Raw genomic sequence first — 18,080 nt, forward strand, 5'->3', positions numbered from 1 at the left:
CAACCCCTTTCATGATCTGTCCTCTACCTAGTTCTGCTAATTCCTCTTCAGACACTCTCATACACACACTGGTTCCCGTCAAAAGACAGTCCTGTGACTTCCTGTTCTTTCTAACCTATGGGTTTTATAAATGTTCCTGCACTCTGGGCTAGCTGTCGAACTCCTAGTGTCTTTCAAAATTCTGCACATTTCACTCTTCCTGGTCTTTCTTGACATGTCTTTGTGGACTAACTCCTTGCTTTTCTATGCTACCTTGTTCGCATCTCTATTAAAGTATTTGTGTTAAATCATTTATTTAAAATCTTATTTCCACAAGATCAATTCTACTCCATATACTCTTGTGTGTCCCCAAACTCCCTGAATTATAAGCAAGTTTATGTAGCTTCATTTTCTTCTAGGGAGAAGTTTCAGAGTTCACATCAGACTTTCAAAGGAGTCCATATTTACTCTCTCAAAAATAAATGAAAAACCACTGCATTAGTTTATGAACTCCAAAGAAAAAAAGAGCAAATTCTATTCTTTCAGTCTCTGCAGTTAGATATCTAATGTTAGCTGAATGATCATTTTAGTTGTTATTTAAATGTAGATATTTATACTAGTAAAATATAGAGCATGCTACATGTAAGAATTATAAAGATTTATAGTGATTTCAGCCTCTTCTGTTCATTGATATTTTTAAGTAGACAGGAAGTGTGATACAGTGAAAAGTACACTGGACAAAAAGGAAAAAAAAAAGGAATAATTTATTTCAAATTACTAACTGCGCTTATGCATGGAAAGAGGGATGGAGTAGGGATTGGAATAGCTTTCAAATTTGACGTATTTCTTGCTCAATTTTTTTTTACAATGAACCCTTTTATATTTGGGACTTAATGATAATATTTTAAACAATGAGACTTCTTTCTTAAGTGCGGAGACATCTAGTTTCAAATCCTAGCTCTGCTACTCATTGCATCTTGTGACCCTGGAAACCTTATTTAACCCTTACAAACCTATGTTTCTTCAACTGAAAAATGAGGATAATACCTATCCTGCAGAACTTTTATGTCACAAAGGCTAGCATACAATAAGGACTCAGAAAATATTGGTTAAATGTAAAGTAAATGTTGTCTTTCTTAAGGCTTTTTTTTTTCAATCCCCAAAGACATCCAAAATAGAACTCGATTAAAACAATGCTCAGTATTGTAGCAACACTGTGAGCAAGCATCAGATATGCAATAAAATTCTGCTGTGATATGACTGGTTTGTAAGGTGGCTAACAGACCTGATAGCTAATAAAAGTAAGATGTGTGTTTGTTTGAAACAAAGAAGGGCAACAAACTTCTCCAAAGCAGTTTATAATACTTGTATTTCAAGAATGATGTTTAAATTAAGTACAAATACAAGCACACCGTTTTAAACTATGTTCTCAGTTTGTGCTCTTAAAGAAATAAGTTCTTTGGAATGTTGACTCACCATATGGCCTGTCTTCACCAGTAGACATCACATCATGTTTTGTGAAGTCTTCCTGATTTCTCTAGAGGTTCTACAAGAAATAAAGTGCCATTGATAATGACAGAGACTTTGTAATTTATACCATCCTTTTATTTCTATGATTTCGTAACTAAAGGTGTGTCTTATATATGAAATTTATTGTTGTGAAAACTTTCTAATAGTTAAAAAATATGTAAAGTAAAACTTCTTGTTTCTCTTAATCTTAATTCTTAAGTCATTTAGCTTTGGGTAGGCACACCACCTTATTATTTGTATCTTTGGGGTGACCAATAAAAATAAATTGCTATGTTTTTAAAACATACTTGGAGTACTCCAATATGGCTTGGGGTTTTGCTGAATCAGAAGAATTCCAGGTAGTTCATCTGACCCTAAAATGATTAAAGCCACAAATCTAGAGGTTTTCTAAGCATCCCGCATTAAACAAAACCACCTCCTTCAAGTGACAAGTGAAATAGGTTTTAATAGATTTTTCAATAAGGGCTAATTGAGGGCTCTACAACCAGAATTTAGTGCAAACCCATCTAGAGAACACTGTGATTTATGTGGTTTTTCTGAGCAATACAAAAGCTTCCCAATCAGGTATATGTTTTATTTATTTTTCATTATCTGAACACTGTTGGGTAGTATGACCCTAACTGAATCTTCCTGGGCTTCAGTTTCTTGATCTGTAGAGTTGGCATAGCAATAAAAATATTCGCCTCACAGTACAGATGTGATGATTAGGGAGATGAAGGCTGGGGACAGGAGCTTGGATATGGGTAACTGGGGAGCCACAGATTAGCTTTTGTCATTTTGTCAAGGTCCCTATGCTAAGTGAATGTATGTTTACTCCCAGTTGGCTTGATCTTTTGTCCCCCCTTAACTTCTGTAGAATAAATGAATCATTCAGACTTTTTTTTTTCATTCAGGCTTTTTACACCACTAGCCTCTATGGCTATCACCTGCGGCCTTAATCGTGTTGCTGCAGAAGGCACTTGGGAGCGTGGGTACGGGGCATGTGTGCCTGTTTGTAGACACCTATGGAGTATGGGTGCACACACATGTGTAAGTGTGCACACCTGAGTCTAGAATAAACAGCTAGAGGCTGGGATAAAAGGAGATGAGCAGGGTGACTACAGAAGAGGCCAGACCATGAGATGATGAGAGAGACAGATACAGAGAGAGATATCCCAGAGAAAGAACATAAGGATTCCCTGGGGCTGGGAGGCTTGCTGCTAGGCCCCTTATCCCCCTGCCTCCCTTGTGCCTGGTTGCCCCACTAGAACTTCACAGAAAAAATTATTAAAAGACTCCTTTTTGTGCATCACATTGTTCTTTGCCTTTAAGGAATGTAAGAGGCCACGTAAGGCCGAGTCCTGGCTCTGTCAGGCACTGCTAGTTGCCACCGAGTGTCCATGCTCCCCATTTTTTAGTGACCTGATTGTAAAACTCCACCTCTTCCCCTCCTTCACAGCTAGGTGTAACCACAGGAATAAAGGAGAGAAGATCGTGTGAGTGACCTCTGGGAAGTCGCCTTAAAAGAGAGAACATAGTGTTTTCTTCCCATTCTCCCTGCTGGCCAAACACCAATGAGGCAGCTAGAATCCTAGCAACTTTCCTGGATGGGAGAATACACCAAGGATGGCAGGAGGTCCAGGTAAGAGGAGTGGGCTCCTCAGGCAGGGATCTGCTCTGATTGATGACTGCCTCCCTCTGGGCTTACTGGTTTTTTGTAATGTAAGAGAAATAAGCTTCCAGCATGTGCAAGCCACGACTGTTTTGTTTTTCCCATCATCAACACATGAACCCAACCTTACGGATATGCTGACCCTCTAGGAAGGTTTTTAGCTTTTTATGGATTATAGGGAGAACTCCATTTCACTTCAACCATGTCTTAAATACATATCATGTAAAAGACACTGTGCCAGCAGCTGGGAGAAATATAAACATTTGTTCCTACGCCAAGGAGCTTACAGCCTAGTCGAAAGATGAGCCACACAACTACGGTATGTGGACTGTGATAAATGCAGTAAGACAAGTGTAGAAAAAAATGTATTCCTGATGTGGATATCAGTGGAAGTTTCCTGATGAAGATAGAATTTGAGCTGGACTTTGAGCAATCTATAGAAGTGGTCTTTTCAAAAAAGAGCATCAGCAAAGAAACAGAGCTACTAAGTTACAAAGCATAGGTGGCACAGGGGCCCTAGGGAGCAAGGAGGGTAGGGCAGAGGGAAAGGCGGGTAGATCGAGGACAGAGATGGGGACAGTGACTATTTTCCTGGAAGCTGGCTCTGTAGAGAGAGACCAAAGAGTCCTGAAAGGTTTCAAGCAACAGAATGACTAGGTCACGTCTTCCTTCAGTAAGATGCCTCTCGTGGCATGGTAGAGGACAGATGAGCTCCAAAAAGGCCAGAGAGTAGGCATCTTTACTAATCCAAATAGAAGGTAATGATGGCCTGAATTCAGGAAGTGACTGTGAGGAAAAGCAGGACACAGACAGAAGCAACATTTTCAAGGTTACTGCCTGCACTCAATGTAGGCTTTGCCCAGGAAAAAGAGTTGCATTGAAATTCTCAGATTCAGAAGTGGAAATACAGCCATTAAGGAATTTTTCAAATTACTGCACACTCCTTTGAACTGAGAAACTAAAAGGAAAGTTACATTATAGTAATGAACTTATTAGCTCTATAATTTTAGCAGAGCCATTCACAGATGTCAGTTGGGGGTATTCTGACCTAATTCTACTAAGAGATGGGAAAAGAAACACAACCGTCCTTTCTTTCTCATCGTCCATCTATTGTCCAGGTGTGATAGTAGCAGGTGTAAGGGTGCCTTACACAGTGAAGTTCTTCTACTCCCCAATTATCCCTTTCACTACTCTTAGGCATCATTTCTACCTACCTCATCTACCCACTCACTCCATAAGAAATCCAATGAAAATTAAGAGAAGGAGCTTCCTAGAGAGCAAAGGATTTTCTAATATTTGCCTCTTCATTGTTCTCTAGACCAAGACAAACATAGCCTGAGGAAAAAATGGAAAAGACTAGCATAAAACTATGTAAGGGCATTATATTCATTATATTCTCAAACAACTTTGAGATAAATTGTGTTCTCCCATCCCCATCAAAAAAAAAAAAAAAAAAAAAAGGAAGACCCTAAACAGCTACTTCTTCCTTCTCAATAGATACATTTTAGAGATTTCCTCAAATGTACAAATTTGAGCATCTGACTAGCTGCTATTTTTTTTATTTTTCTCATTTTAGAAAGACTGAAATGTGTGTTAATAGCTACTAACCTCTCTTTTCTCAAAAAGGGGCGCATAAAGCATCAGAATTTTGAACCTATCTATCAGAAGAGTATCCTGTATAAGATATAGAAATTTATGTTTTAGCTCATCTAATTTGGGACATGGAAATCAACTTAGAAATAAAATAATGAGTTTTGCTTCTTCGCTCAATCCCAAGGTGATTCCCGCTCTTGTGAAAGCACAAGTGATCTATCAAGTCACAGGGGACAGTAACGTGCTTGTCAAAACTGGATGTGGCACAGCTGTGCTGCACACTCATGTAAATCGTGCGTGTGTATTTGTGTTGAGAGGCGATCAGCGGGAGAATCAGCTCCTTCAACATTATCTCTGAGAGAAGCTTAGCAGGATTTATCAACTGAAAGTGTCTTCTATTTTATAAAAATCCAGAAACTGAGAAAAATATTAAGCAAGTTACTTCACTCTAGAATGTTTCTTAGCCTAAGGTCCATATTTTGGGCTTCAGGCCATCTGTAAATCTCAAAGTATCCAAAAATTTCTGTGACTTTATATATATTTTTTTGCAGAGAGGTTGGGTTGTTTTCTAAAGATTTTAAAGTGATTCTTGCCTCAAGAAAGGTTAAGAACTACAGCCATAAAGAAAGGAGGGCAGGAAGAAGGATGGGGCAGGCAGAGATATATACTCTTATGCACAGAGAAAAAGAAAGAAAGAAAAGAGAATCCAGAGTCTCATCAATTGTGTCCAAAATCAAATCCACCAAATGTGTATTAAATTTGTACAAGGCACTTATGTGTTAACCTATATACTTGCACTCAAAGTTAACAATAATATGATCAACTTTCTTTCAAAAGCCTCTGAGATTTTAAACTGGTTTAGATCGCATTTTCAGAGCCCAGGATATTAACAAAAATATATACTGAATTCATGGAAATTAAATTCATAGAAACTAGGGTTTAGAAGAAATAGGTGTAAAAGTTTATTTCTCTAGTACCAGTTTCTGATCATTTATATTAAATTCTCCAGAAGTGCCTCCAATGAAGTGACTATATTATTTGCAGCAATATAATTTTGTACTAAAATGAGTTATAAAAAAAGACAAAGGTGTAATGTAAATTTTTGTATTTTCAGAATACTATTGCTTCAATATGCAAACCCCCTACAATTCTAATACTAATTATAATATTATCTATTCTCACTTAAGATTAGAAAGCTTTCAAGTAAAACCCAGTTCTTTCATCATGCTCCCAAAACTCTAAAATGGGTTTAGAATTATTTGACAAATGTCCCATTCTTCTGTAGATAGTGAACTCTGAATGAATCCTCTTTCCCTTTTCTATGTTATAAATGGCATAAATCAACTTTCCTCCATTCCTAGTCTTCTTCCTTCTTTATTCTTAATCCAAAAGAGACATATACATGTTGGATTTTTGCTACCTTGTAAATAAATAAAAAAATCTTGTCACCCTTTCTTTAAGACAACTCTCAAAATTTAACTCAGTTTCAACTAAATATGTAAACATGCAAATTCTTCTGTCCTCCAGCATTTCATTAGTTGACAACCTGCAAAAGCAGATCAAGGCATAATACATAAACTAAGCAAGACTAAGCAAATTGTTATAACTTTTGAAAAGTTATTTCTTTAAATGTCTCTTAATAAATGTTAGCATATTTTGAATCTAAATTAGTAAGAATTTATGAGATTTCTTCTATGAAAATATTTTCCCTTTCAATGCCTATCAAAGCACATAAAGCACTCACTTACCCCATGTTGACTGCAGTGGTTATATCATCCTCGGATGGAAGCTTATCTGAATTCAGAATTAATTTAAAGGTTATAAAAAGAAGCAGTAGAGAGGTTTGACTTTCCCAGAAACGAGACTGTCAGATGCTAACTAGGCTTTTTAATGAGGAAAACTAGTGTGTCTTCTAATTATATAAGCTTCAGGTCAAATTCTAGCATCAACTAATCAAACAACTGAACTGCATTTAGTTTCCAGGAGTAAAAGAAAGAAAACTGCTGAAGAGGAAAGACATTGGTGTCTTAGAAATTTTGAAACTTAACATTGAAAACTCATTTATATATCAATAAAATGTTAAAGTTTTAAAAGGCAAAGTATTTATTTTGCTACCTTAAAGAATTTGAGGAAAAATATTGGGGAAAATTGAGTATGCAATAAAACAGGTATTTTTCTATATTTTCCAGATGTTTTGAATTTGCATCATGTGTCCCTGAAAACAATCTTGCACCTTATCTTAGTTTGTCCAGGTCCTTATCTCCTTATCAAGTAGTAGAACAATATTTAATTCTAAAACCATACTAATTAGTGCTAAGCAACAAATCCAAAAATGTCTAGTTTTTTCAAATATATTTTGAATCATTTATAAACAGGATTTTTGAAATGAAATACAAAGCTATTAAGAGAAATTAACAGAAATAACATTTTATCTCAATATTTTAAAAAATATTTTGACCCAGATTTTAAAGTAGCACAGAAAAAAAAACATAAAAAATATTTTTGGTAATGACATATTGAAAAATAGTAATGTTCACAAGATTTTGAATGAATAAATTTGACAGAAGTTATCTATTATACTCACCATTCTTTGTCAGTTTTGGAAAAACAGTTCCAGCAAAACCACTCAGGTCTTCATTGTAATATCTAATATGCAGCTGTTACACACCTTTATCTAAAAGGTATAGAAGCTTTCTAAGCATAGAATATGTGTAGACACATAGATCTACTTTTTAAAAAATTGATAAATAACTCATTTACTATACATAAAATCTTTCAATATGAACAATTCAGTTGAATAATTTTTAATATTCTCAAGATGGTTCAATCATCACTATTAATTTTAGAACTTTTCTATCACCCCCAAAATAACCCCATGCCTCCCAATTCCTTTACCCTGGGCAACCACTTAGCTATGTCCTGTCTCTGGATTTGCCTATTCTGGATATGTCACATAAAAGTCACCCAACATGTGGCCTTTAGTGCTGGTTTCTGCCACCTAAGACAATGTTTTCAAGGTTCATTCATGTAGCATTTGTCAAAATAGACACCCACAGCATAACAATGTTTGGGTCAACCATGGAATAAAGATAGGCTATGGTCCCCAAATTCCTATTCCCTGGTGATACCCTACATATTTTAATCATTTTATGCAGGCAGTAGTGTCATATGCACTGTATCTCTTATTGGCATTATTTTCCCCTTGTGCTTGATTTAATCTCATATTTTATTCGTCATAACCCCTATGTATACACAAAATCCACTGGCTAACATTGCCAATAAAAGTCATGTCAAGTGTCTGACCTGGAACAAAATTAAAAGTGATTAAGGATCGTGAAAATGAAAAATCAGTGGTCACAGATCGCTAGATCTGCTCCATCCCAGCATAGCTATGATCTTGAAGAACTAGAACACAATGACAGAAGCTATTAAAGGATCTGCTTCATTGAAATTAGTGAGAATAAAAAAATTCAAGAAAGGCCTAGATCAGATATAGAGAAACTTCTAATGACCTGGATAGAAGACCAGACACAGCAGTATATTCTTCTCATCACCCTCATGACCATAATCAAAGCAGAAACTTTGTTTGCAATGCTGAAGGAAAAGGCAGGACCCAACTATGATGCTGAATTTACTGGGGGTGGAAGGGTGTAAACAACTCAACATCATTGTTCTTTACATAAAGTGAAAGTCAGTGATGAGTCTTCATGTGCTGATGTAAAGGCAACTGAAAAAAATTTTGGAAATTCTAGATAAGCTGATTGTGGAAGACAATTACTTGAGAGAGCAAATCTTCAATATGGGTGAAAATTCCTTGTTCTGGAAATGGATACCCGAAAAGATTTCCATCCATGAGACCAAGTTACTGCCGGGTTTTAAGGATTTTCATGAGGGAATAAAAGTCTTCCTTCGCAGAAAAGTTACAGGCTACAAATTTAAGCCCTTTGTCACCAGAACAGTGGGGTGAACAAAGCCTTCAAGCATCAATACACACACACTGCCAGTGTACTGCAGAAGCAAAAAGAAGTCATAAATGACACAACTCCTAATCCAAGATGCCTCCTGAATTGCTATGCTAGGAAATGGAAAAGTACTTTTTGGAGAATCATACACTCTGACATTCTCACAACAACAAAATCACCTAACAGTGTATTGCTCAGAATGTTAGGTGCAGGGGCCTTCCTGGTGGCACAGGTGCTTGAGAGCAGCGCTATGAAGCTGTCTGCACCCTCTGCAGTGTGTCGATTTAATCCCCGCCGGCCTCGGAGCAACCCAAATGGTGGGCAGACCTCTCCTGTCTCACCCGCTGCTCCCCTGAGCAGTGTATTTCTTCAGTCTGCCTGTTCTGTTCCCCACTCTGTGTCTGGTGAATCCTCTCAGCCTCCACACCTCTGGCCTGTACCCCGGTTTTTGTATAAATAAAATAAAATCTTTAAAAAAAAAAAAAGGAATGTTAGGTGCTTTCTGAGTGTTAAGTGATGACTATACTTCATTTCTTTTTTATGGCCAAATAATATTCTATTGATTATTTGAATTATTTTTGGTACTGGGCTATTATATAGGAAGCTGTCATGAACATTCCTAAACAAGTCAATTCTCTTTAGTGCATGCTCAGAAATTTCTGGGTCATATGGTAACTCTATGTCTAGCTTTTTGAGAAACTGTTTTCCACAGTGGCTGTACTGTTTTCCATTCCCACCAAGAATGTATGAGGGCCCCAGTTCCTCCACATCCCTGCCAACCTTCATTATCATCTGTCTTTTTTTTAATATAGCCATCTTAGTGATTGTGTAGTGGTTCTCATTGTGGCTTTAATTTGTATTTCCCTAAAGAGTAATGATGTTGAGCATCTTTTCATTTGCTTATTAGACATTTGTATCTCTTCTTTAAAGAAATATGCATTCAAATTCTTTGTCCAGGGAGTCCAGCACGATGGTAGCAGAGCAAATGTACCAGGCTCACCTCATCCATATGCTCACAACTAAATTGCAGAATAAAGAAAAAAGAACAACCACAGTACAAGACTAATGGTCTGGCAGAAAGGGATGAAGGGACCTTTACATGTTTTCAATACTACCAGGGCAACACATCCCATGAGAAGGGTGGGGTGATGGCTATATGGAACCCCCTACAGTTGTTGATTCAGGGACACATGTCAACGTCTGAGACTTTGGAGACACGGCACTGCCCTGGATAAGGGGATGCACAGAGTTGGCATCCAGGACAGAGGATGCCCTATTGCAGACATAAAGAGACAGGGGTACAGAATGAGGATTAGTGGCTTGAGGCTATGGCTTCCAGTATAAAATAGCTGACTCTCAGCCCAGTGGGAATTATCAAGTCAGTTCACCCATCTCTACTATTTGCAGCCTAAGGCTGGGATATGCAGAACACATGCTCCTCCACCCCCGCACCACTTAGCACTAAAACTGAAACAACGAAAGAACACCTTCATCAAGTAGAGTTTAAGAATCTGTTAACATAGACACAACACCCTGGGATAAGACTCTGCACTGGCAAAGAAAAGAACAATTCTCGACTGCAACCCTGTCTCAGCTACAGTCTCTACTGGGTGCTGGCCTGGTGCTTTCTCATCACCTAGTGGTGACACAACATTCTATGAGACACTTAGACCAAGGAGCTGGCTTGGAGGAAGGGATCATTGTGGATCCAGAAGATATTAGAAACAAATAGCCATTAGAAAACTGAAAAGCTATTAGAAACAATAGATGAAAAGAGTAAGTGACAGGTCACAAAATCAACATACAAAATTCTATAGCTTTCTAAGATACAGATAACCAAGAACCAAAAGAAAAATAACTCCACGGACAATTGATTCAGAAGGAATTAAATAACTTGGAGTTAACTGAGATAAAATGAATTTTACAACAAGAATTGCAAAACTTTATTAAAAGATTTGGATAGTGACTTAAAGAAATGGAAGGACATTCATGCTGATGGATGCTCATGGATGTGGAGAATCAATATAATCAAAATTATCACCCCATCTAAAATGATAAGTTAAATACAATCCCCATCAAAATACAATATTTTTCAAAGAAATTGAACAAAAAATATTGAAAACACCTAAAAATAACACCAACATATAGAAAAAGTAAGAATATAAAAATAACACCAACATATAGAAAAAGTAAGAATATACATAGCCTGTGTAAAATAGCCACAGGGAAGGAGCTTGGCAGTACCATGCTCACTGCTCAGGGTGCAGGCTGCCTCTAGAATGGCTGCCTGTAGGGCCTGTGGGAAAACAGAGTTTTCTCAGAGATTTTCCCAGCGGTCTTCCGGCACAGGTGGCCTAGTAGATAACATGTAGCTTTGAGATGTAGTTCCCATGGGAAAGCAGTAAATAATAATGTAAACTTGCACAGTCGTTCTGTGTGAGAAACACACTTCTGTAAACTAGGCCTAAACTTGGCCTTGAGCAGGCTTTGTCTATGCATATATAAACTAATAGGGCTCTTATAAAACTATAAAAACTAATAGGGCTCCTGAGGTGGTGGTGGGGGTCTCACTGGACATTCCTGGGCCACGGAGCTTCTGCTATGGCCAGAGCCCAGGGGACTGCCGCTGCTGGACTCTGCCCCCATTGCTACCTGTGTCTCCTGCTGCCTCATAATAAAGACTTATTCCTGGCCCCACACAGGGCTTCGTGACCTGCTTTCTGTCTGCTCTGAGGACTGGGCAAGCTTGTAACTAAGGCCTTACACTGCTGCAAAACAAATGTTCACAGATATACTTGCTTTTCACCTTTTGTCGTAAAAGTGAAAATCCTCTTTGGATTTTTGGTTTGTGAAAAGTTACTAAAGTAGGTCTTTCATAAAAATGAAGTGGCATAACAGGAACTTTTAAAAAGCAGAGATACCTATGTACTTTTTAAATATGACCATACTCTGGCGTAGGACTAAAAGTTGATTTTGCCAAGATCTAAATAGTTCTACTGTGTTTATTAAAGTGAGTAAACTCTCAATTGAATCCCATAACTTATTTACAATTGATTATAATTGTAAATGATGAAAATAATGTTCAAAAAGGCATGAGTGATGGCTTTATTGGCAAAATTATCATAGACAGGTAGGATATATAGACAGATTCAGTTGTTTTCCTTACAACTAAAAGCTTCAACTACCACATTAAAACTTTAAATGCAGAATATCTACATTTGGAGCTTTAGCTTCAGGCCTGGAGCAGCGGTGAAATGAAAGTTACCACACCATTCTAATCCTCGGATGTCAGTATATTGTCCTTCACCTTCCACCCTGAAATAGTAAAAAATAAGTTTGTTCATTAACCAAGACAAAGAATTTACAGTCTAGATGTAAGATTATCTAGCATATTATATACTATGTCTAAAGAATTCTCTCTCACTCTCCTTCCAAACTTTGATATAAAACCTGGCATCCTGGTTTCATATCCTATAAAAACATTACTATTCCAAATGAACACTGTCAACATACAAATTTTGGGTCTGAGATTTTAGGATCACATTTGTTAAATTTACACAAAACCAAAACAAGCAATTAAAAAATGAAAAGTTTATATCGGCTTAATTTTTTCATCTGTTTATTTAACAAATACTCATTGGCCATCAACTATGTTTGAGGTGCTGTGTTTCTGTGCTGGTGTTTGTTGGACTCTTGGGATATGGGGAAATGCATTTCACATATATAAACAAATGTTTATCCCATTGGTTATTTTTCTCCCTTGATTAACATCGGTGGAAAAAATTTATGTGTTATCTCAGAAAGGAGTAAAATAGATGAACCTCTCCTCTCCTCAAAATTGGCAGCAATCACTTCATAACTATTGGGTTGTATTTTCACTTCTGTAACTAATAAAGGGGTATTTATAAATGAAAATGAACCTTTGGATGACATGGCATGTATTCAGTGTAATGGCTAAACTTGTAAAGCTGTGCTCATGTTTCATTTCATTTCCATTTTCCACATGTTCAGGCCTAATGACAACATATGACCAGAACAAAGTGGGCATATATCTAAAATTTGAAATTAATTAATTTTGCTTACATTTAAAAAATTAGCCTAGTAAAAATGTACACACATACCAGGTCAAACTGAAGTAAACAACTGTGAAATTAACCTTAATGTTGCTTTTTTAAAAAGTTTATCAGGTTTCAAGTTAAAGCAATTTTGGGTATAAATTTTCTCAATGTGACAAGCTTTCTATTTACAAGGTGGCTGTAAAAACTTCCATAGGAGTATAGGAGTCAAAAGGAAATCAATGAAAAATCTAATAGATGATCAGCAAGAATGATCTTTCTTTTGGAGGTTCATGGTGATCTTACCCTCCCTTATAATATTTTTCCCCAAAATATAACCCAAAAGTTCTTATAAAATATACTTTAACTAAACATTACAAAAGAATATAAACATTAATTACATAATATTAATTAAATATTTAAGTAATTTGTGCCTGAAAAGAATCTATTATTAATAGAACTACAGTGACTTTTTATGTTACGCTTACCTATTTTCATTGAAATTTCCAGTGTACTTTGCCCCAGATGGGAATGTGTAAGTCCCCAATCCATGAAACATATTGTCCTTAAATTGTCCTTCATATACTGCTCCTGAAAAATGCTCAAGTCTTCCAAAGCCATTCATCTACTTGTAACAAATGAAATAACTCAGTAACTAAACTTCAGTTTCCCTAGCACATTTAAAAAATATACATGTCTATCATCTACTTAATTACTATTTATTCTATCATTGCATACCCTTTATTTCCACAAAAAATAAGACATTTTTAAGATTGTCCTTCTTATGTATCTCTCTATGAAGTCCACCAAGGTAAAAGTTCCTGATCTGGGGCATTTGAGCATCTAATGGATCCATGATGACAAGAGGTCCCTGAGAAAACTTGAAAATACCAAAACTCTTAAAAGGCAACCAGTTTAGTTGGACCAGTTGTAACAGTACAAAGACATTATTAAGAATAAAAATTTGTATTCAAGGGCCTCCCCGGTGGCGCAGCGGTTGAGCGCTGGGTTGCGAAGCTGCCCGTGGCCTCTGCGGCGCCAGTTCGATCCTGGCTGCTCCCCAGCCACCGGAGGAGGGTCCCGCATGGCGCGCAGACCTCTCCTGCCGCCCGCTGCTCCCCTCAGCGGTGTGCTTCGGTCCTTCTGCCTGCTCTGCTCCCCACTCTGGCTCTGGTGAATTCTCTCGCGCTTCTGACTGTACCCAGTGCTTGTATGTATAAATAAATAAAAATAAATCTTTAAAAAAAAAAAAAAAAATTTGTATTCAAGCAGATTTGGGGAAACTTTTTGTTCCGTTACTTATTACTTGGACAAGAAGCTTGAGTCTGAGTTTCTTCATTTGTAAAACAGAATTATTTATGGTACCTACTTCTTAAGGTTGTCATAGGAAATATATGAGAAAATCATGTAATGGATTTAGCTTTCCTCAATGAATATGAGATAAGAAAGATAATAATGATGATTACTCTGCGTGAGTTTAATATTACTAATATGCTAATAAATGTTAAACATAGTCATTTATTACTTATTGTACAGTCTGCTCCTATGTGTTTTTGACTAATGGTGAAATGCCTAGAATCATTTAATCAAGAGGGTTTCTTGCTCACTGTCAGTATGCAAATCAACAATAATACCTTGTCATCTTTCCAGCTTCCTCTGTAGACAATCCCATTAGGAGTGGTATGAATACCTACTCCATTTCTCTCAAATATTCCAGAAGATGTTCTTGTACAGTCACCATCTAAACAAGAGAGAAATACTGAAATTTATAAGTGGGATTTCTCTTTAACTACATTCTAAAGTATTTATGTTCACAGAGACATACTATGGAGGGTGGGGCGGGGAAAGGAGGAATTGGGGTCAAAATAAGGGGGTAGCAATTATATGGGGAATATAAAGATTAAAAAAAGTATTTATGTTCAGACCGAATCACAACTGCCCCTCTGTGGGTCACTCTGGCTCCACAATACTAAAACCAATGAGACCCAAGATGAGGAGCTCAGTCTGAAGGCACTGACCCAAAGGGCCAGGAGAATTGACAGATCCCATAGGTTTCGAAGGCCTATTCTGTAGACCTAACATTAGAGTTTAGATTTAAAATGTGTTCATCTATTAATATTTCTGTTACTTTATTTAATTGAATGTGCCGGAGTCCAACTCCTGCCGAGGTAGGGTTCATGAAGGAAAGGGTGGTGTCAGCGAATAAGAAGACACAGACACTCGATCAGGTGGCAAGCATCTCCTGCTGATAGCCTCAGTGGGACTTTATTTTATACATTTTTTATTTCTTTGTTCTTTCAGTTTCTTTTACAGCATGTGCACTTGTGGTTACAATTTCCTCCGAAACATCTTACATCATTGTTTAACAAAAGTACACCATCTACTTTTACTTTTTCCTCGTTCTGGTCAACTCGACCTTATTAATTTTCCTATAATCTTAACAACTTGAAGAAGTGGGCAAGTGTGCTAGACAGAGCATGTCCTATGTGGTTATACAGGCTAAACTAGGTGAATAAAGGTTAAGCAAGCATTGTGAATAAATGGCAAACCTCAAAACTGCCTATTGTTCCTAAGATAAAAAGTTACATATCTGCTTTTAACCCAGCTCACGTACTTTATAGGCCATCTACTAACATTCTATGACAATAACTGCATTTAATTTTATCTAGATCCTATTCCACCTTGTGGCGCTGGCGCCTGGCTTCCTGACTCATGAGGCACCAAGGGGGACCTGACCTTTTTATTCTCTCCCATAAAGAAACAGAGGATGCCAACACCTTCGTACCATTAATTTTGAATCATTTGTTCATATTTTCATCATAAATTCCAGTATAGGGGAAGGGTGGGGTAGGAGTGAGAAAATCTATTTTGCTTATAGGCTTGCCTTGAGGGGGATACCAAAGGCGGCCTCCTATTTTATATGCAGGGCCAAAAGGCCCCAAAACTGTAGGAACAACATGTGGTGTTCCTTTTCTTGGATCTTGTCATTTTAGGGGCACCTTAGGGCTTTCCTCAGTGGAGACCTCCACCAGGCTTGGTTCCAATAGTTCTTCCAAGTGTAATTTGTTAAAGAATTCAGCATTGCTCATGGTAGATGATTTACAAATTGGGGGACATTGAGAAATATTGGAAATCATCTCATTACCAATTATATTGGAATGGACATCACTCAGATTATTGGAATATACAGCACTGAAATTGGCATTGATGTCATCATTCATTTTGTTATTTTGAAGTCCATACAAAATTCCCATAATTACAAGAACTGCCATAAACAAAATAAAAGGAAGTAGCAGGAGCCAGCTGTGGAGCCTCCTGATTTTCAGGAATTTCCCCCATGCTTGGACTTTGTCACACAGCATGAGTAGCCTGTCTCGTACCATGAATGAATATCTCAACAGCATTTTTATAAAATGTTACAGTCTCATTCTTTGCTCTTAAGCTATTTAATTTTAGTCTACATAGAAAAAGTAATTGAAATTTATGCTTACCATACTTGTCTCCATTTGGAAATATAAAGTTTATCTTATATACTTCTGCAGCTGTTTTAGAAGATAAAAGAGAAATCACATAAATAAATCCTTTTGCATTAGACCTATAACAAATGTGCCTTAAGAACTAACCAAATAGAGTCACTTCATATGGTCATAAGCATATCATGATTACTTGACATTTCCATTATCTAGTGTAGGGTCCTGAGGGAATAAATAATTTTGTCTAGATGATTTATTTTTATTAAAATAAGTTTATTAATATACAATTAACATAACATAAAAACTTTCTCTTAAGAAGCATAAAATTCCTTTTTTTTTTAGCATTTCAGGTCCTATAGCTATCACTATAATCTAATTTTAGAATACTTTAATGATCTCCTCCAAAGAAATCCTGCAACCTTTAGCAATTACTCTGTTTCCCTAATTTCATACACTTCCCCACCCCACTTCAGCCCCAGTCCTTGATAATAATAAACTTTGTCTCCATAGATATTTGTCTATTCCAGGAATTTCATATAAACAGAATCATATAATACATGGTCCTGTGTGACTGAGTTCTTTTACTTGGTATGTTTTCAAGGTTCATCCATGTTGTGGTGTATATCAGTACTTCATCTCTATTTTGGTGCTGAATAGTAGTCCATTGCACAGAAATAACACTTTTGTTTATTCATTCATCAGATGATCGACTGTTTTCCATTGGATTGTTAAGAATAATGCTACTGTGGACATTGATAAGTAAGATTTCATGTTGAATATGCTTTTATTTCTCTCGGGTAGTATCTGTGGTCTATTGATTGTCTTTCAGAGGCAAAGTAGATTAAGGAATCTCTCTTTTTTTTTTTTAAAGAGTTATTTATCTATTTATATAATCACTGGGTACAGTCAGAAGTGCGGGAGGGTGAGAGAATTCACCAGAGCCAGAGCGGGGAGCAGAGCAGGCAGAAGGACCGAAGTACACTGCTGAGGGGAGCAGGGGGCAGCAGGAGAGGTCTGCGCACTGTTTGGGGAGCAGCCGGGGTCGAACCGGCGCTGCAGAGGCCACGGGCAGCTTCACAACCCAGCGCTCAACCGCTGCGCCACCGGGGAGGCCCCAGATTAAGGAATCTCTTAATTTGGCAGTAGGCGAAAACAGAAAATAAAGATAGTGAGGAGGGGTTAGGTTGGGTGGCAGTGTCTCAGAATGAGATTGAAGATGGGCACCAAGTAAATAATGAAAAAAAATAACTACAGGACCAAGGGGAATCTATGCCTCAGAGCCCTGACACAGTTAGTGGATTAAAACATTAGAAACTATCTTTTTCTGATAATAATAATAAAAAAAACCATAAACAAACCTGCATCTAGAGAAACGAAATAAACTCTAACTTCTAGGACAATAGTGTCTACCAGAATGTTATTCATTCTGATGTGGCCCATCAGAATCATCTGGGACACTTACAAGCATCTAGGCTCTGCTCCACATTACTAAATGAGAATCTAAATGGGTGGGGCAAAAGGATATTTTTAATTTAAAAAATTCACTTAGGTGCCACTGGAGAAACCCTGGAGGTTCATCCCCCCTGATGGCCAGAGTTACTAACATAATAGTAGAAGGCTTTAAAATACTGTAACCTCCTGAGACAGAAAGGGAGTGTATAATACCTTTGAAATAGGAATGGGTGTTATTTCAAAACAAAAAGAAATAATTAGATGTATGCAAAATAAATAATTGGGGAAATAAAATTCCTTAGTAGGGCTGAATGGCAGAATAGATACAAGAAAAAGAAAATTACTTAACTGGAATACAGGACGGAAACTTTTCCCCAGAAAGAGG

The 18,080-nt window shown here is 37.1% G+C and overlaps 1 long non-coding RNA gene across 1 annotated transcript; it reads right to left on the minus strand.

Annotated features, from left to right (window-relative positions):
* Positions 1 to 1,464: 1,464 nt before the first annotated feature.
* Positions 1,465 to 7,413, minus strand: LOC129146839 (uncharacterized). Its single transcript, XR_008554108.1, has 3 exons — positions 7,338 to 7,413; positions 6,502 to 6,547; positions 1,465 to 1,525 (listed from the first exon to the last, which is right to left on the minus strand). It is a non-coding gene; the product is annotated as an uncharacterized LOC129146839 (long non-coding RNA).
* Positions 7,414 to 18,080: the final 10,667 nt, after the last annotated feature.

This window comes from Talpa occidentalis, unplaced genomic scaffold (genome assembly GCF_014898055.3).
Source record: "Talpa occidentalis isolate TD23 unplaced genomic scaffold, MPIMG_talOcc4v2.1 talOcc4.5, whole genome shotgun sequence".
NCBI classification, from domain to species: domain Eukaryota; kingdom Metazoa; phylum Chordata; class Mammalia; order Eulipotyphla; family Talpidae; genus Talpa; species Talpa occidentalis.